This window comes from Excalfactoria chinensis, chromosome 6, assembly GCF_039878825.1.
Source record: "Excalfactoria chinensis isolate bCotChi1 chromosome 6, bCotChi1.hap2, whole genome shotgun sequence".
NCBI classification, from domain to species: Eukaryota; Metazoa; Chordata; class Aves; order Galliformes; family Phasianidae; genus Excalfactoria; species Excalfactoria chinensis.
This window is the reverse complement of record NC_092830.1, coordinates 33,257,009-33,277,929: the sequence shown is the minus strand read 5'-3', so window position 1 is coordinate 33,277,929 and position 20,921 is coordinate 33,257,009. Positions and strand designations below refer to the sequence as shown.

Genomic DNA, 20,921 nt, shown 5'->3' with positions numbered 1-20,921 from the left:
CCCATAATAAACCTGTGGTAAATTGAAGTCTGTAACATTTACATTAAACAGTATTCCTGTGCTGTATTTAATAGGAGACTGTGACTTAAAGCTGACATTTGCTGTTTTTAATCACAAGTAATACTTCATGCCAAGAATGGCCTTAGTGACTTCAGTGAAACAGTTATGTATTTTTTTTAGCTTCCAAATGTTGTAGAAACTTGTCAACAGATGCCATAGTCATGTTCAAATACCTCTAGACTCAAAAGTGAACACAACAAAACAGAACAATTAAATGTAAGAGGGAAAAGAAGAATCATAGAATCTTTTCATTTGGAAAGGAATACTTAAAGGTCATCCAGCCCAGCTCCCCTGCAATGAACAGGGATACTTACAGCTGGATCAAGTTGCTCACAGCCTGGTTCAGCCTAACCTTGAATGTCTTCAGGGATGGAGCATCTACACACAACCTGTTCCAGTGCCCCACCACATTTATTGTAAAAAACTTCTTTCTTATATCCAGTCTAAACATTTCCTTTTTTAGTTTGAAACCCCTCATCACAGCATACCTTGCTAAAGAGTCTGTTCCTTTCCTCCTTAAAGCCTCCCCTTAGATACTGAAAGGCTGTTCTCAGGTCTCTCCAGAGCCTTCTCTTCCCCATGATGCACAACCCCAGCTCTCAGCCTGTCCTTGTAGGGAAGCACTGGATCATTTTTGTGACCTTCTCCTGGATGCACTCCAACATGTCTGTGTCTCTCCTGCAATGACAACTCCACATTTGGATGCAGTACTCCAGAAGAGGTCTCACCAGTGCAGAGCAGAGGGACACGATCACCTCCTTCAACCTCCTGGCTACGCTTCTTTTGATGCAGCCCAGGATATGGTTGGTTTTCTGGGCTGTGAGGACACATTGCTGGCTCATGTCTAGTTTACCAGCCACCAGTACCTCCAGATCCTGTGCTCCATCTTTACATCCCCCAGCTTGTACTGATAGCACGGGTTGCCATGACTCAGGTGCAAGATATTGCACTTGGATTTGTTGAACCTCATGAGATTCCCCTGAGCCCACTGCCCAGCCTGTGTCTCTCTGAATGGCATCACAACCCTCAGGTGTATCAACTGCACCACACAACTTGGTGTCATCCACAAACCTGCTGAGTGTGCACTCAATCCCACTGTCAGTGCCACTGAAGAGCACATAGGAACACCATTCATCATTGATTTCCATCCAGGCACTCTCTTGGTATGATCTCACAACCAAAAGAACAAATAACACAAGTAGCACAAAACATGTTAAAATGGCCACTTCTTGGACTGGAAAGAGGTTGAAAAACAAATATATCAAATTTTGCATGTAGCCTTGTGGTTTAGTCCTCAGTAGAAATAAAGGACCGTTTGCTAATGTTTCCCTGGGACTATGTGAAATTATTGGCCATTTCATCTGGGTTTTCTGCAGTAAAGAAGCCAGAATATTGAAACTCCTTGGAGTAGGATTTTGTACTATCCAAATTCTATTGGAAGTAGCCTCAGGAACAGCAAAATGGGTTGAGAGAGTATTAGTAGAGCTTCAAGCTTCAGGCTAAATTGGCCTTTAACCATGCCATTTGTTGCACAGCCTTAGGAATCAGAGGTGTTATCAGCACACTCTAATGCACAGGGACCTCCATTCCCAGCACAGGGAGAACACTGCAAGCTCACAGCTTGTGCTCATTGCAGTGCTGCTAGAGGGCTCCAAAAACAACATATCAGGATGTTCTGGCAGGAATTGTAGCTTACTGCCATTCTGGGGGCTTCCTCAACCTCTGGTCACATCGGTGATATGTAGAGAAACAGGATTTTCTCTACCAGTAGAGCAACTGGTAATGATACCAGTTTCTAAATTGTAGCTGTGATCTAGTGCAAAAGCAATTCCTAAACCAGAGAGTAGGAACAATCAGCAGGGACTTCATTCTTCTTTAAATTCTGTGATCTTTTGAGATCTGATACATTCAGTCACATTGCAGAGAAAGGAGCAATTTCCTTTGTCCTTGCATTCAGGTCTTACCTTATTGAGTGTTGAGCTGTGTCATCAATAACTGCAGAAGTAGTAGGGATGTTCTTATTTCCATACCTAATCCTGATGTTGTTCCGTCAGGCTCACACCACTGGTCAAAGGAGGGTTAATTTAATATCAATTTCCACAAGTGCTGCTGAAGATAAACTGCAATTAGAACTGAATGCTTAATGCTACACATTGTGACTGAGGGGGGAAAAGCTTGCCCTAGATTTTCCCAGCTTGAACCCTGGATTTCATCCTTCATAACATTCACTTAATCATAATTCTTCTACTCATTGAAATTTGGCCCATCTTACATGAATTATATTTCTGTTACATGAAGATGTGTGCTTTAACTAGTATCAAATCTAGCTTACAGCAGAGGATGTATTTTACCAGTACACAAGAAGATGAAGGACAGGGCAGGTGTCAAGGAATATTACTATTTAGATGCCTAAAAAATGTAGTAACAGTTTTATGATTTCCTGCAAAGCAGGCTGAGAGACCCCAGGGCTTATTTTTACCTGAGGAGCACTTTGACAGCCTCAGTGTTTTATTACTTTTGCTTACTCTTCTATAGTATCTGCATTCAACAAAATCAGCAGCTCTGCAGCTCGAGTAGGCTAAGGATCTGATTGTGTTCAAAACAAAGACTGCTTATTAATTAAACACAATGGGTGAATCCTAGCTCACAACACAAAGCAGTCTTTGTTCCAAGCCAGTCTGATCAATGTTCCCTAGCAGGGAAAGTAAGCACCATCAACAGAATAAACCTATAGTCCTAGACATCAACAACTGTGCAATGTGGCAAATCAAATTGCATTGGCCAAGGTGAGCCAGAGAGTGACTGTTGTGCGTAAGTTGAAAATGCTAACAGTGGTTGATAAAGATGGCATAAAATAATGCTAGCTATCCCTGTGCTACGTGCCATCCCAGGCTGCAGCAAGGTGGATGCTGGCCGCTCTAGGTTCACAGTCAATGTTTAGCATTCATTTCCTCATTCACATGTGTTTCCTCTTAGAATCAGAAATCAGCAGTTCTGTTCCTGTGCAATTTTTTTTTCCTAGGAAAGCCTAAGGCAAATCTGAAAGATTTATTTGCTTTTTAAAGCATACTATGAAATTTTATGTATGGATTTGTAAGTTACGATAATTGAGCAAACCGGAGCTAAATCGGTTCTTACATATTTGATTTTCTACAACTGCAGACAGATTTTAATCAACCAGTTTTAAAGAATTTGCGCTTATACCACATGATGGGAGAGAGAAAGCTTTAACATTAAGCTATACAATACTGCTGTATGTAAACATTGTACTGTAGAACTGGTTTTGGTAGAAAGATCTGTTTCTCCTGAGCAAATAGTCACAAAAGGATCCCATTGTGGATTCAAGCATGAATTACTATTTATATCAATTAAGACTAAATGAAATTGTGGGATTCCTACAGAATTCCATATTCACTGCTATTAGTTCTGTGTATTTATCACAACTGGTGCTGTACAAGAGTGGCAATTATCAGTTACTTGTTACGATGCTTTAGGAAAGGACCTAATAGTGCTCTGATTGTTTCATCTCTGCAAACCAAACAGCACAGAGCATCTTTGTTAGCAATTCAGCCCACAGATATAACAGGCTTTCTGTTTAAGTTTCCAAGGCTTTTAGAAGAAGGCTTGACACGTTTGGTGCTCTAATTTGTTCTAAAGGGAAAAAATGGTTCAACTGCACTGGAAGTGGGGTATCAGAATGCAGTAGGTACTTACCAGGGTTAGCTGAGAGGCTTTTTCACTGGGCTGCCACTGCAACGTTGCAAAGATATACATTATCTATAATGCATTAAAATAGCAACGCATTTAACCCAGCACACTGGGAAATTCCTCTGTATGCAGTAAAGCTCTTTTTTTCTTTCCTTAGATTGACTTCACTGATTATTGTGAAATAGACCTTTTTCCTTCCCAATTTTTTTCTTTGAAGGAATAGTAAAAAAAAAGAAATAGAGAGAATTGCTACTTTTAGAGGAAGATATGAAACAAATTATGTCCTCAAGTGTCTATCTGCACTGGTTTTACATGAATAATTCATCCTTCTTTGGTCCCCAGTGTTGTTAATGATAATGTGATAACTAATCAGTTATGCTACATTTGTGTTGAATATAGCAAAAAACGACAAAAAAAAAGAACACATAAAAACATCAAACTCCCTTCTAATGACTAAAAGTCTTAAAAGAGTTTCCCTTTATCAGCCTCCTCAATCTTCTCATTTTGTCTGATTAATCATTTCTGATTATCTTTTTCCACGTCTGCTCTGATTCTTCCAGGTTTTAATTCCTATCCAATCTTTTTGTTTCTTTTTCTCCTTGGACGAGCCATGCCTCTTTCCTGCCCCAATCCAGGGAACCAAAAATACGATTACTGGACAGTACAGGCCTTGATGGGAAAAGGGGATCAATTAACAGCTGGTGTTTTAGTGCTGGTGTTAACAGAGTATTAATAGAGAAAACTTTTCAATGCTCCAGAACTGGAATCGAGAGCTGTTTAATTTCTAGTGTTACAAAAATACCGAAGCATTCTCACATCACTATAAGCCAGAAATAGCCTTGAATTCTCATTACTTTTGAAGCGTCTCTGATTTGTCCTCCTTTGTAATTCCCTGCAATAATAAAGAGCCGTTGAAAAGCTGCACCTCTAATTCCTGCTAGAAACAGTGAAAAAGAAATTTTTCACAACAGCAAAGAAAGAGCTCAGCAGTGTAGTGCAGGAAACCCCTTTTAACCAAGGGAATCAAGCCATGATTTCCTTCAGTGCTATTTGCAGTCCACACATGGGGCTGAAAATTCACATCATTCCCTCTCAGTACTAGGTGCTCTACATCCTAGACCCAAAAGCATTGCTTTGGTTTACTCTTCAACTGCTTTTAAACAAATCATGTGGATATAATAAGAAGTTAATACTGCGTGGAAATTTAAAGCATCATCTCAGTTTACCATAATCTAGGAAGAGATAATAACGGAAAGGTGTCATAAATACTGCAGAATAAACAATCATTTTATGGATAAGGATTTTTTTTCATCTACTACTACTTGCAGCATGAACACAGGATATCAGCCCACGGTTTTCCTTTCAGTGGATGGAAGCACAGCAGTTTTCTGAAACTATGAGCTCCACAGACTTGGCAGAAGGACAAATGTGTAGCTTTGGTCTACAGAGGTGAACTGAGGGGAAAGCACCGAGGTGTAGCATTTCATCTTTGAACAGCAGAGACTGTACTGCCTGCTGTCTAATTAGACAGTGCAGTAATGATAATCCAAATTAGCTCAGTTTCAATTTGTATCTGAAGCACCTTCAGAAATCACACAGAGCATAGTTCATGAAAGACAGGAAGAGTTCGCTGGTCTCAAGCACTAAAGGTGTCAGTGGGGGATCTTAATCCTCCCTTTATCCTCCAGCAGTAGTTCACACAGCAGGCACAAGCCTTTGCATCAGATACATGATGGAGAAGAGTCCGCAGCACAGGTTTCTGTAAGGGAGAAATCCATGTTTCCTAATTGTGGCACAGAGTCACAGGTTCTTTTACATTTCCCATGCTTTTCAAACTCTCCACAAAGCGAGATGCTAAACTGCAGTCAAAAGAGTGGAAGAGCGAAGCTAAAGTTTTTATGAGTCTTCTTCTTGATAATAATAACATTAAAGGAATTTACTTTGTATCCAGGGACAAAAAATACAGCTCAGGAATGGTATAAGCAGCCAGTCTGGATGTTGAAAGTGTCTGACTCGCTCTCTGAAATGTAAAATGTCTTGAAAAAAGATATAAAATAACGGAAGCATCAAAAATCAGGCATTCCTTCAAAACACTGCTCCATGAAGATAATAATGATAAACGCAGATAAAAATGAGGGGGTGAGAAAGAAAAAAGACTTAAGTTCAGCTCCCAAGATGCAGTTTTCTATTGCCATTATGCTTTGCACTTTTGAGTCGTCCAACCTTCATCTATAAAACCGATTCCAGAACAGCCTGAAAGTTCTGATGTTCAAGAGCCCTGACATAAACAAAAGCACCGTCCTGTGTACAGCGGGCACCTGTTTTATGCAGATGTCATGCAGTATTTATCATAACATTGTAAAATTTTGAACACTCTCTTTACTCAAACTTGAGTTCATTCCAAAACGCAGCTCCTGGCTGAAAGAGAAGGAAAAACACTTAAAGCACTTCCTTTTGCTTTGAAGATTGTAGCAATTTCAAAGGCACACAAAGCCATTGCAGTCTAAACTGAGATAAAGTTTCTAGTCCCTCACCACAGCCTTTGGAGTTCTTAGCCTTGTAAGATGTGCTTTTAATCCTTACAAAAATTGCATAAATATTTCAGAACATACTTGATACTGTAGCCTGCATCATATGCAGTGTTTTATTTATTGTGAAATTAATAGCTTAAATTGACGAATGAATTAAATCTTGTCATGCCACATGGGAAAGCTGTCTCGTATTTCATCCACTTCTATTTACTGTGCAATTTTATATATATATTTCTTGCACTGTATGTGTAGTAAAAGCTTGGAGGTTTTATTGCCATTGTTAGGACAAAGGCAGCAATGACATTTAGTGTTATCAGTTGTTATGATTAAAAACCACATTTATGGTTTCTTTGTTCTCTTCCATTATTCCCAAAGAAATAGGATTTTTGCCAAGTAACTTACATGTCTTCAGGCACTTCCATTACTTTTCGTGTGAGCTAAGAAACTCCAAGGTAATGCTAAGTTCTATGTGAATTCCTCCAGCTAGAAGTAAGAAATGCACAGCATAAACAAAAATACATCCATAATGCCAGGGAATTTACATGTGCTAAGCAGTCTCAGTGCTTGCGTCACAAGTTGACATCATTCTGAATAAAATATAGGAATATAGGGTATGTTTAACTGATATGGAAAAATGAAATGCATCCCCTATATAAAAGGGAGAAATGTTGTCATTTCTAGAACTCTGAAAGATCACTGCAGTAATCAGTGTTGGTTTTGTTTTGATTTTTAATTCCTCTTGCAGTCTTAGTTTAAATTAATTTCTTCGTTGAATGGCTCTAATTTCTGGCAAATCTATTTCTCCTGCAAGGTCCACAGCATAAACATTTTGCTTTTCAGAAGAACAAAGAAGTGACTTCTCTATGAACTACCTGCTTCTTCCCCAGTTGGCCCATGTTGGTATCCATGCAGAGAACAGGGACAGTTTTGCTTCTTCTTAAGCAAGTGACCTCACATCTAACAGAAAGGACAAAACATTTAACCATTATGCTTTCCTTTCCTGTTTCATCCCCCCCACCTTTCCTTCTGTAGTAAACTGACTTCAGCTGCCAACAGCAAAGCAGATGGGATCCTGACCCTGCAGCAAATGTATTTTAAGTCATGGGGTAGCGACAGAAGCTCTGAAGGTTATCATCAAAGCAACAGAATAATGTCCCACAGAGAGATGGAGTTGCACAGCCCACATTTTATCTCAGCAAGACTGCGCAGCTAAGTGTAGGGATTGCTCTGAAAATGAAAAGGGGCTGGGAATTTGATGAGATGCTGATATGATTTTATATTTCATTTCCTATAACATTTCTTGAGCAAAAGGAAAGGAGAAGCTCAGAAACTCTCCAACTATTCATTTTGAAATTGGGCAGAATTGGAGAATGTTAAGGATAAGGTGCTGTGCTCTTAGATGTGATAATGTCAGTGGAGCTTTTGGAAAAGAAAAACAAGTTATGTGGTAAATAAAGGGGATTCCAGCAGAGCAAAATCTTGCTGCAACATCTGTGTTTATCTTTTAGCTGTGCTACTGGAGGTTTTTTTGTGAGTAATCCCCGAGGGAATGTCTGGAAAAGAGGGCAGTATTCTAGTCCTTACTAGTATTGGTTGCATGTGCATATAGGTTGACAGGTAGCACAGCCTCCTAGGAACGGACTGAAACAGCTGGTGCTGAGCACTTGATGTCTGTAATGTGTGCTTAGGGGATTGCTCCAGAATGCATCTAAGCTGGTTCTGAGCTAAAATCCCATGAAGGACCGGAGAACATCTGCTCAGTTTTCTGCTTAATTCCAGATTAGGTGAATCTTCCAGTTCAGTTTCGTCCAAATAAAACTCAGTTCCTATGCTCTGAGACATACCATGGCAATGCTAAATGGCAACGCTCGGCATAGTCACTCAAAAAGCACCCTTCTGGTTCTAATACACTAATAAAGATACATCTTCAGATACCAATTGGAATAGCAACACCAGTAAAGCTTATGTATAGATTCAGACTTCTCAGGTTCCCAAACCTCAGAAATGATTCATCACTCCATCACTTCAAATTCTTTTACTTCAGCACAATCCTCTGCTGACACTATCAACTCTTTCACAAAAAGCATAGTCATAGTCCAACAGAGCTGAGGCTAACAGTCACCAGGCTGGCAGCTGACATTCATTTACATTGTGCTTCCCAGAATCCCTCTTCCTGTATTTACTGATTAAATGAGAGTAAGAATACTAAAGTAGATGTCTGAGACAGCTGGAATGACTATTTGAAGATTATAAAACGTTCTGTTATTATAGAGGAGAATATCTTTACTAGTGAAGAAGAGCCAATGGGAATGCTCCAGTGCTATGTGTTCATTAATTCCTATTTTCCTTCTAACCTCAAGCAAATATCTTGGTTGCTATGTAGTGTTTTAAAAGCAATAGAAACTGAGAAGATTAAAAGAGAAGAATGTTCACAAGGATTTATTTAGAGCTCCTGTTGACCAATACATTTCTACCCTACTTAGAATTCAGTAACAGCAGATGAGCAGGACATATATAATAAAAAGACCCCCAGGCATACAAAACAAAATGCCTCTGGCTGAGATGAACTTGCACACTCAATGGGAGTTTGCAGCATGCACACCAGCAATGATCCATTGAGTTAAAGGGAAACTGACCTGGAAGGTCCTTCTGCAAGTAACTGTCCATCCAACGCTGCGACTGCAAACCATCATGTCCAGAGTCCAGAAGAAAAGAACTTTATGTAACTGCTTTATGCAACCGGTTACAAAAACAAGAATTGATTTAGGGTCTATAAAAACAAAAATTGATTTAGGGTCTATAAAAACAAAAATCTCTACCATGAAAAACTAAACAAATAAACAAGGACAGACTTCACCATCTCATTTACTGCCCACTTTTATGAACTGTTATTGGCAGCATTCTCAACCAAACTGATTACAATCCTTCTGCAGGTTGTGAGATCCCCAAGAAGCTGAAGTTTTTTTATCACCTAGTGAGCAAAAATATCCCACAGAATTTTGTTCTGTGATATACCTGTGATTTGGGGTCCAGATCCCTACGAGAAGGGAAGAAATATTGCTCTAAAGAGTTTTAATGCCGGTTCATAGAATCATTGAATCATTTAGGTTGGAAAAGAATTTCAAGATCAATTCCCATCATCAACCTGACCTACTGAGTCCTGTCACTAAGCCATATCTCTCAGTGCCACATCCACACATCAGGGATGGGGACTCCACAATTTCCTTGAGCAGCCCAATTCAACGTTTGAAAGAGAATTAGATTATATAGAATTCAGAAATTAAAAATAGTGTCTTGAAAGTATATATATGGAAGATGCAGGCAACACCTGGGGTTTTTCAATTACAGGCATTCGAACCATGGATGACAAATACACCCTTATTACTTCTTTTTATGAGATCCACTCTGGTACCTTATGCTTAATGAACAGTGCAATATTAAACGTCAGTCACTGCTACAAAATGCAGCACAGAGACGCCGTGTTTCTCTGCTGCTTTATACCCAGCCTGGCTGCAAGTCTAGAAAACCCTTTTTCCTTGCTGTTTCAGAAGCCACAGAGTTTAGTAAGCACAGTTTTGATATGGACCACATGCATCTTGGCTCAGGGCTGTCAGTGATTTTAAAGTAAAGGTTCTTGCATGTATTCCTAATTTAATTCTTTACAGAGACCTCTCACATCTGTTTCTATGAGTGGATTCTTAATCATAGAATTGCTCAGGTTGGAAAAGACCTTCAGGATAATCAAGTCCAACCACAAAAGATGTTGTTACACTGTCTTATGTGTTATTCATAGCAATAATAAGGAATAGTCCTGATCCAGGAAGCTTACATCGCACCAGAAGGTCAGAGAAGAAAGGGGAAGGCATGATGTATGGGAAATTGGTAATCACAGCCTGAACCTTTGATTAATCAGCTGAGGCAAGTGTTGGGTCAGCTATGGGAGCACAGGTGAGAGTAATTCAGCTGTGCTCCTGGAAGGGGTGGAGCTTGACTCCACCTCCTCTAGACCTCATTTAAGGGCTGACCACCACTAAGGCAGCATCTCTTGGAGATTGCTCCCTGGTGGAGATTGCCTCAGCCTTTCCCAGTGAAGGCATCCATATGGGTGAATTTTTCCTTATAAATAACTTTTTGAGTATCTGTTATCATCTTTGTATCATTCCACCTTACACATGATAATACTGATTTCAGTTACAGAAAGGGTGAGTCTGAAAATCATTTATTGTTTAAGTCCTGTTGACTTTCATAAAAATTAGGATCATAAAAAAACCTTACCTCTGAATGCTTACCCAAGAGTCTGAATTTATCATGGTATTCCTGTCACCTCACTGTGTCATCTCTTATGTAATTTAATATGGCCATTTAAACTTACTTTATAGTAAATGCAGAGAGAGCAGCATCTTCAGAGAAGAAGTCATCCTGTTCATTTCTTGTCCAGATTTTGTGATGAGATAAATTGCTTTATGAGATTCTTTTAAAGGTACTTTGACAACATTGGTTTGTAAGGTTTAAAAATACTCCCATGATGGAATATGTTTAAAATTATGCGTGGAGTTTATTCAGTGAAGTAATTTAAACCATAAGATCATTAATCTCTAAACACAGATTTATATATACAAGATATTCTATGTTACTTGGACTCATGAACTTGACACTAAGAGGGACACTGCATTTGGAAGAGGTATTTCATGCTGACTTACAAACTCTTGAGAATGAATACAGTCAAGCCTTGAGGCTTCTGCTGCAGCTCACACTTCAGCAGAGGCCAGGCACTAGTATACAGAGGTCAGTTCACAAGTCAAGGTAATAATTAAAGGTCACTGTGAAAGGAGATAGGATTTTAAATGAGAGTTAAAACCTTTTCAAGGCTGTGCATTTTGACACTGGCCGTTCTTCCCTGGCAGGAGCACCATTTCAGTTTTAGATCTTTGGCCATCAGAGCTGGTTGCCATGTTCACAGCACGCGTTTCTCTCCAGGAACTCCAGCTTGCATCAAATGAACATAGGCATCTATTTAGTAACTCCTTCTTTCAGAATCAATGAAACATTAATTTGCAGAGGCACTAGGCAGGCTTTTGCAAACAACCTGGCATTTTTACTCATGTGGACAACGTTCTATTAAGAACTCAAATTTGGAAGAAAAACAAAGGGTAAAAACATATCTCTGAATTTGACTCTGCACATCTCCTTGTCCTTTTCTCCTAAAATTTCAGCTTCCCCTCTGCAATATATGCCTAGTTTCCTGACACATTATTTCTCTCATTCTGAGTTTCAGTCATGCTGTTTTCAGAGGTTCTGTTCTTCTTGGCTGCCAAAAGCTAAAAATATGTCTGGTCACTTTTCTTCTACCAGTGCATCCGAGGTTATCCTATTCATATGCTGATGGTCCTTGAAAAGCCCTTCGTTCCAACCTGGCAATAGCTACAGGTTACCTAATTCTTCTCATTCTGCTTTTCTGGAATAGAATTTTCCTTTAGTCCTGATGGCATCAAACTAAATGGGTAAAATGAGTCAATGTAGCAACTGACAGTACAAAAGATGAATGGGTAAAATGAAGCACATCCATCTTTCACAAGAGTAATGCCAAAATTCAGCACCCATCTCATTCTTGCTTACAGACAAGTTATAGACTCCATCCTTGAGCGGTGTGGTCAAGTATGGCTCTCTGGGGACATAGTGAAGAACTGGAATGTTGTACAAAGGCAAGAGAAAAGAAAATTAGCTTGATACTGGAATATAACTGAACCCTAATACTCAGTATTTAGCTTTCAAGAGAAGATTAAAAACTCCTGGTGAAATGTGAGGCGGCCCTGGGCACATCCTCCCCTTCTCCAGAGCTTTGGGACAGCCCTGCTGAGCCACAGGTACAGCACCCTCTGCACCACAGCCACCCACACCATGCCCCAACAGGCTTTGAGCACAAAGCAAGACAGCTCAGCTCCCAAAGGGAAAAAAATATTGAATATACGTACCATTAAGGATATAGCTCTGAGGAAAAATAGCCATAGTAGACCCATTACTAACTGCAGACTCTTAGCTCTCATAAATTATTACAGAAGTGGAATGGAAGGAGTCCATAGTATTACCAGAATTACATACTGAGCTGTCTAACAGATCTAGATGGTTTCCTCCTAAAGCACTCACTCCTCAGCCCCCCATGTATTAGCTTCCCTGCTGGCAGCTCCTGTCGGCAATGCTACAAAAATCAGTAATCTTCCACATGTGAGCTTCTGTTCCATTCATCCTTCCTCTGCCAGGGAACGCAACGGTGTCAGAAAACATTGGAATCCAACAAAAATGAACACAGGCCATGAATTATTGAAGACCAGTATTAATGCCTATAGAATGAATAATATATGTTGAGGCAAGTCTCGTTATTTCTCAGACTTCTTTTGTGACATGACTCATTGCTCTTTGCGTGTGAAAATATACCCGTATCATCTACATTGCAACTGAATAATACTATTTTTGCAAATCCAAATGTTAACTCACTTCTTTTGATGCTTCATCTCAGCTCTATAGAACATAGCAGGAAATAGCAGGAGTTGTTACTTTTACTGGTGGGCCAGAGATGGGTTTTCATCATCCCTAAAGTTTCAGACAGAGGAGATTTGAAAAACGTTACAATTGGATCATTTAAATTTGAAAGGTGGAAAGAAATGAAAGATTAGGCATGGAACTATGACAGTCTGTCTGAATTCGTTTATGGTGTGCGCTAAGTGCTATTGTAGTGATAGGCACCCAGAGACAGCAAGAAGATGAAAGGAAGTTAGAAAGAGTCATAGGATGTCAGGAGGTGATAAGGTTGAGTGATAGTACATTTGTTAATAGTGACATTAAAGCATTTGGATTTGTCACACACGGTGCTAGAAGCACGACATGCTGCGTGACAGTTTCTCAATGTGTCCTTTTTGACTCTTACTGGAGAAATAATCCTCTCCAAAAAAACCACCATGGCTCTGGTAAAAGAGAAATTTCAGTAAGAGACTAAATATGTCGGTCATTCATCAGCAGATATCAAATACTATTTTTAGAACGATATGCCTGAAGAGCAAAGCAGAGAAGTTGTTACAAATAGACATTTGTATAAAAACAATCTTCGAATGGCGTTATGGCCTCTATTTTCAAGAATGTGTCCTACATTTTGTCATGTATATATAGTGTTCTAGAAGTTTTCTATAGTTTTCTAGAAGGTGGAAAACAGATCACGTGCAAATTATTCCATATGTAATATCTCCTAGAACATAAAAGAAATCTGGTTGAAGAAGGGTCTGAGATGCCAGAGGCTATTTCACAGAACTGTTTGAGTTGGAAGGGACCCTTGAAGGCCATTTGATCTAACCCTCCTGAAAGGAACAGAGACGCCCACAGCTCCATCAGATGCTCAGAGCCCAGTCTAGCCTGACCTTGGGTGTCTCCAAGGACGGGATATCCATCACCTCTCTGGGAACAAGTTCCAGTGCTTCACCAATCTTATCTTAAAAACCTTTATCTTATACACAGTCTAAATCTTTCCTCTTTCAGCTTGAAGCCATTTCCCCTTGTCCTAGCACACCTCTTGGGCATGAAACTTCTCAGACTGCACATAACAGAGGCAGGTTCCATCAAAACAGGCTTTTCCTGGAATATAATTATCTATAAATAGGAAAAGAATAATTATGTTTCTATCAAAAATAGAAACTTTTTTTGTTTGTTTCAAGGAATTGTTAAAAAAAATAGTAATAATAGCTCAGAATTAACAGGATTTTCATACACTCTGCTTTTAAAGTGAAAATTCTTAAGAGAACTCCAGTTCAAATTTTCATGCTCCGTGTTGAGACTTCTGAAGAGTGCAGAATTGCACAGTACTTGATACGTAGCATTAGACTAGGTGCCCAAAGACATAAGCTGTTTAAGTTCATGCCTTTTGAAACCTCTAGAAATTCTATATTTCTTTCACATACTTGAGTCCAAAGAAGACTACATAATGTGACCACAGATCTGTGAACCACAAGTCCACATATCTAAAGAAATCGGCATTCAAAGGCTGTCTCAAAACTGTCTCAGTGGACAATGACAAGCCAACCTAAGACTGCTCTGCTACCAAAAGGGAACCTCCCCATCTTTCCTCTTGATCCTGGTTCCATGTAATTACCCTTAATTTATTGCTAATATTATGTGGCCCACAGGGTAAATTCAGTCATTTCATTGCTCAAATGAAAATGAACCATTTAATTTTTGGAGGTTACATTTTCAGTCCAACGATTCACTGCAGAACTGCATGAATATTAATGCTTACTTACAGAAGCAGGGGGGGAACTCACAGCTGGAAGAGGTGAAGAAGTCAGACAATCCCTTGAGACAGAGAGTCCAGTTATGAAAATGCATCTTAGTATTCTCAAAAAGTCCTCTAGTCTTCATAGTAAAGCTTTGAAGCATTATACAAAAGGAATAACAAGTTCATATCCACAGAAAATGTCAAATAAATAATTTCTAAATACTGAGAGATTTTAACATGGACTCAATCATTACATCGTTCGTTAAAGCAGTGCTAAGACATTTGAGCCAGCCATAAAACATACGCTTGTGTGTTCCAATTCAGAAAGCATTGCAATTTTTATTTAGCTGCATTACTGCTAGAAAATATTATGAACATTGTGTTTGATTGACACACTTGGTGATCATGCTTGCACAATGACTGTGTAGATTACCCTTAGGCTGAACTAAATAAGCAGAGTTAAAAAGTAAAAGCAATATTTAAATATCTTTGCCTTCCCCCTGTAACTTTCTTGTGGATAAATAAAAACAGGGGAGTTGCTCCAGCAAGCTCAGTATTTTCATGCAATATTTTCATGCTATGAACCAGCTTTGTTAGTAGAGAATTTATATTTCAAAAAATATTTAAGATAACTTTTCTTGGTAATTTATTTATTGTAAGCTCAAAATGCTTTCCCCTCTGTTTTTAATTACAAACTAATCTTCCTTCTGTCTTATATCTTTTCTTAATCATCCCTGTATTATAAAATGATGAAGTTATTAACTTGCTTGCATGCTGGGGTTTAATGGTGCATCAAAAAAAAAAGCAAAAACAACACCATGGTATGCTAGGCTGCTCCACTTTGCTGCTGCTTAAATGAAAGTACATGAATTTATTTATCCAACATAGCCCTCAGCCCCCTGTTTTGTTCCCATAAAAATGAAATTACTTTTTGAGTTACTGGATTTCAGTGCTCTTCAAATCTAGGCGGTTATCTCTGTAATAACAACTAATGTGGATTAAGTAGTATGAATAAAAGCTAAAATGTGTATACCTCACTTTGACACTGAGACATAAAATCTGCTTTATAGGAGTAGTGAAATGAGAAGTGCACCCAGCAGCCAAAGTTCGCTGGTTAAATTGAAGAAGTGTATTCAGTATTCTGTGCATGAAGCTGCCAAAATGCATAAGACTAGAACCACACATAATTTAATTCAATTATTCAGATAATATAGTTTCAAAGCCAATGTTATTACATAAATTAATACATGTTGAGAATGCAGATCTAGTCTGTTGCAATCCTTGTCAAGCGATCAGACTGTAAAAAACATACAAAATGAGACCTACCATAGGATAGGACAAGATTTTATTATTGAAACCAAATCAAAACCAAACTGCAAGAAATTTGGCTATAGCTTCTCTGTATTGTCAGACTATAACACGTGTAGCATCAGCAAAAAAGATATTTCACAAGGTAAACCCCTCTTCATATGGGAATTCCATACAGTGTTTCGACTGTGGTAGCAAAGTGTCTTAGCATTGTTTAGAGTTTAGTCAACTCCTTGAAATCTGTGACCTATGAAAACTGCCTTGGCATTTGACTGTCCCCGTTTTGAAAAATGCATCAGTATTTTCTAATGTTTCTTCTTTAGTTAAAATTAATGATCTAGTCCTGCAAAGATTTTCTTGTAGCAAACACTGATACTGAGATATGGATCTCCTTCAATCAAGATGAATGTTTTAAAGACTTGTTTTATAATTCACAGATTGTTTTGAGAAGCTGCATCAATCTAGGACTTTTTAGTGGCTAAGCAGACTGGGCAGATTCCTGGTCAATGAAGTCAAATGTTGTTTGCAGTTAAAAAAAAAAAAAAAGGCTTAAGAACAAATAGCATATTGAAAAGCTATTTCTACCTTTGTGATATACAGTAAGTTACTCACATTTGAGTTATACAAGGGGTGCCTCAAATTGCTAATTTGACTTACATTGACTTGTTTGCTGTTTGGATTAATAGAATGGTTGGAAATCAAGTTGGACTCAGAGGAAACCAAACCTCTGCTCCTTAACTACTTTTCATTCCCAGATCTACATATTCAAAGAATAACAGATCTGAAGCAAGTAGGAAAGAAGGGGCCAACACGCAGATACGCACATCAGCTTCTTAGCATGATGCTAACAGAGGATAAATGCAAACTTTTGTAATTTTCCAGAGGAAGTAGAGGAGGAGTTTTCCCCTCAGAAAAAAGTTGTTTGGATGCTCACAGTTTCCAAGTACTGATCCCTCATTAGAATGATTTGTGAATGCTTATGTTCTGGCACTCCTGTCTCCAGCAGCCCCAGCTTTGCTAGGAATTTTGCACCATACCAATGAGCAGAGCTGGTTCTACTTCTCAGGTCACTTATTTCCTCAGACTACCCTGGAAACTCCCTCAGCTCTGCAGTTCATTGCACCTACCACCTTTACCCACTTTCAATTCCCTCTGGCTCAGTAATGATTGATTAGCCAGGAAAATTTTAACTTAGTACCTTTCAGAACATATCAATTACTCTAAAAGCTCTCAAGTCATTGTTTATGCGCCCATATCACCTTTCTGTCTTAGTTTCCATTAACCTGGTAACACCTCTTGATGTAGCCTTTGCCAGTTCTTGTGCTTTCTCATTTCAAAGTCTTGAACTTATTTGCCATGGTAGTTTTTGGTGGTGACTTTGTGTTGTTTTGTACATAGCTTTATTTTGGCATAGTCCTTTCTGGATTATGTGTGATTTTTAAGGATCTGAATATACTGCTGACTGTTCTATCTTCGATTGTAGTGCCTTCAAGTTGACCCTTATCCACTGCAACTCAGAAAGAATCCATGTATAAATAACTTAATGCACTTCGACACCTTGGAGTAAACTTGTCAGGTGTTTTTTTTTGTTGGGATTTCTTTTTTTCTTTTGTGCTTCTCTCTTACCAAACTAACCTGTCAAGTTCCACCACACAGGCTGTCAGGAACTACATGAAGTAAATGCATTTTGTGAATTAATATTTATAAGGACAGGCAGTGGGATGTGATTTTCATGCTAGAAGAGGTTTCATGCTAAATACAAACTACTTATGTGTTAAATTTCCCATCAATAAAAGAACTAATGCATCAAAGAATGACCTTTACTTATCCATCTATGCCATCAGTCTTAATTCAGATACCCTACAATATCGTTTAATAGGATAGTTATGTCGTTAACCTGGAACATAAATCTTCAGTGTAAAAATTAGGCATATGGACTGAGTGATATTTTAGCTCTCAGGTTCAATTCCATAACATTTTGTTAGGCTAACAAGAAGAAACAAAGTATTCACTTGTAAATTCAGGGCCATCGCCCTCAGTCCTTTCTTGAATTTAAAAAAACCTGTGAGAGAAATACCTCATATTGCTTGCTTATTTTTGCACAAAACTGAACATCAGACCTGAGATGGCTCATAAGTTCTGGTTATTTTCATGCTATAGAGAGCTCGGGATTGAGGTGTCATGGCAGAGCAATCTCAGATCCCAACTTCCTGTGCACATTCTGGGATACAAGGATTTACCACTGATGAAAGACACTTGCCAATGGAAATGCACTTTCCTGAAAAGAAAAAGAAAACAAACCAACCAACCTAATATAGAAGCAGACAGATCAACTTATAACAGTGCATAAATGCTGCAGTTTGGAATAATACATTTCTGTCCTGTAATGAGGAGGAGCTCTTTTTCTCATAGAGTGCCTCCTGAAGGCATTACTGCTTCTCCATGTGCAGTCCACCAAGGGCATTGTGAACAAGCTGCACACTCAGGCAGTCACTGCTTGGATAAATGCTGCCAGCTGTCAAACTGTGACTCACCAATGTTTTATAAGGGGTCATGTCAGTAAAACAGAAGTTCCTTAGTAGAAGCTGTCCTATACTGTCATGGTTTACAAGACAATATGCAAAAATAGCTTTAAACACTTATTTTCTACCCTCAAAACCAATCAGGAAAAATGGGGGTGGTTTTTGGAGTTGCAAGTTAAAAATCCATTAAAATAAGTTTAAAGATTTGCCCTAAAACCAGCAGACAGGTGTCCTTCCTGTGAGGTTACACCAACAGGGACAGATGGAACACAATTTGGACGCATTCACATAGAACAGTGTCATAGCAGCTACTATCTTATGAAGCCTCCCTTCCTTTCAAACTATGGATAATCTTTCTACGCGACCTAGTACTAGTAGTGTAATTTCCATTCCTGTGTCTGTGCCTTTCCTTCTTGCCCAAAATGACATCCTTTGCAATGGCAGTTAGAAATCATTCCAGAGGTGGCATTTTTTAATTACGGGCTCAGTATTTCCATATATTTATACCACTCCAACTCTCTTTTATCTGCTTTGCCTGGTAGACTGTAAGATGTTTAGTCTTAACTTATAAATTCTTAATGATGTAGTTAAGGAGCACTGGATAAATTCTAGCTACAGAATGGCTCTAAGCTGGTGTCTAGTGTAATTGCATGTTGCAGTAGAAATGCTATACTTTGTTCATTTCACAAACAGAGAAGCATCCTTCCTTCTCTAGCTAAACAAGTAAAATTGATATGATACCAGTTCCACTGATTATCATGCTCTTCTGATTATGAAAGACTGTATTCTGTGGAACATCAGAAGAACGTGATAATCAGTGCAAAGAACTCCCCAGGCACTTAGACTAATTCACTGTTTTTCTGTAAGTAAACAAAAAACACACGCATACCATTTGTCTCATTCACTGAAAGTTCCATTACATTCTACAGAGAGTTTGAGCTCCATCTGCAAATGCAGCTGACTGTGCTATGCTCATCGAGATCCAGTGCTTACTTGCAGGCAGCAGACTTCATCAAGCAGAAGAAATTACTTAGGAATTAGCTTCAGAGGAAAAGCTGGCTCAAGTATTGATCAAATTTACTGTTTCAGAAAGATCGTAAGTGCATCATTTTTTCCACAGTTGACACATCCCACAGAGATATCGAATGCAATGGAGCTGATTAAATTATTAATAGTTTTATAAAGTGGGGAATTTTATCTCTATATGAAATCAGTAAAATAGGTGAGCTACGGAGTCTACAGAGGGTCATTCATCATCATGTACCAAGTAGCCTTCACATACATTCCCAAGTGTCCTTGATTAAGGGCTTTTCATCCATAATTTGTTATAAATATGGGGGTATTCATATCCATAAGCTTGTTACCGAAGACAGAAAACATATACCAGAACAGGAATGGAACACTAGATAGAAAAACCAGTAATCAGAAAAAATACATTTTTCCAAGGAGAGAAGAGAGACTTAGTTATATCAAAGCCACTGTAAGAGAACTGTGAAAGCTGTGATGGAAAAAGGTACATTTGTTCTAAGACTACTAAATTAAGCAAAGAATGTAACAGGAGATTGGCTTTAATTGATGTAGTCTGGGGACTTCCAGCAGCCCATAAAATAAACAGGGACCTGATCTGTTAAGAAACTGCAACTAGGACTTTTCTTCTCTCTGATTTTTGTGTAGTTCAGTGTCTGTAGTATTAATTAATGCAAGAACACATTTGCCAAAGATTCACAGAATTTTAAAGAGGACCCCGTAGGCATATTTGGAAATGTTCCACAAACTGCTGAGTTCTCTTTTTGCTCTAAAAATAGAGGTTAACCTGAGCACTGACAATCAATGCATTTGGAAACTTGATTTAGCAAAACAAATCAGAACAGGGAATGAAACAGATTCAGGTCAAGGTCACGGGACCTGAAATGATGCTAAAAAACATCCCCAAGACTTACACTTCATTCATCTGTTCAAATGTCTCTATAATTCTATGTGTTGTTTTGTTATGTGTTTGGGTTTGGTTTATTTTTACAGAAAAGAGCTAGGGAATTAACAGTGTTATAAACATGCATGATCTGCTAATTTATGTTTAAGAAGCAGTCAGAAGAATCAGCTACTAACTGTTTTTCCTTCTCTTGTTTATAACATAAAAGTTCTCAGTTAGATAGCCTGACATCTGAAAGCATAGCATGGTGTAGGTGATCGATTCCCATACGCCCCAATGAAGCGGTCATGGCACCAAGCCTTCTGGATTTCAAGAAGCATTTGGCCTCCATTTGACATGGAGGTTGAATTTTGGGTGGTCCTAAGAGCCCAATAATCTGTGTGGGTCCATTCCAACAATGATACTTTGATGATTCAGAAGGAATCTTCAAACATTTAACTAACATGAATATTTGATCATGCAATTAAATTTATTCTTTAGGAGAACTTACAGATAACACAGAGCTCCAAAAAAATACAAATATAAGGGAGATTTACTGACTAGTAGCTTTAAAATCGTCAACTCTACTTTTTCAGTTTGGCTCGTGTTCTAGTCAAAGGTGTAGT

At 38.6% G+C, this 20,921-nt stretch overlaps 1 protein-coding gene and 2 long non-coding RNA genes across 6 annotated transcripts in view; 1 reads left to right on the top strand and 2 right to left on the bottom strand.

Annotated features, from left to right (window-relative positions):
- TIAL1 (TIA1 cytotoxic granule associated RNA binding protein like 1) overlaps positions 1-20,921 on the top strand; it is a 264,354-nt gene that overhangs the window by 10,068 nt on the left and 233,365 nt on the right. The gene's annotated exons all lie outside the window — the stretch shown is intronic.
- LOC140254170 (uncharacterized) lies at positions 4,582-11,850 on the bottom strand. The gene is made up of 5 exons (XR_011904083.1): positions 11,158-11,850; positions 8,936-9,069; positions 7,172-7,256; positions 6,702-6,782; positions 4,582-6,186 (listed from the first exon to the last, which is right to left on the bottom strand). It is a non-coding gene; the product is annotated as an uncharacterized lncRNA (long non-coding RNA).
- Positions 17,996-20,921, bottom strand: part of LOC140254396 (uncharacterized) — a 79,304-nt gene continuing 76,378 nt past the window's right edge. For all 4 annotated transcript variants that reach the window (XR_011904189.1, XR_011904188.1, XR_011904191.1 and 1 more), the window contains exon 3: positions 17,996-18,142. This is a non-coding gene — a long non-coding RNA (uncharacterized lncRNA). The remainder of the gene's footprint in view (positions 18,143-20,921) is intronic.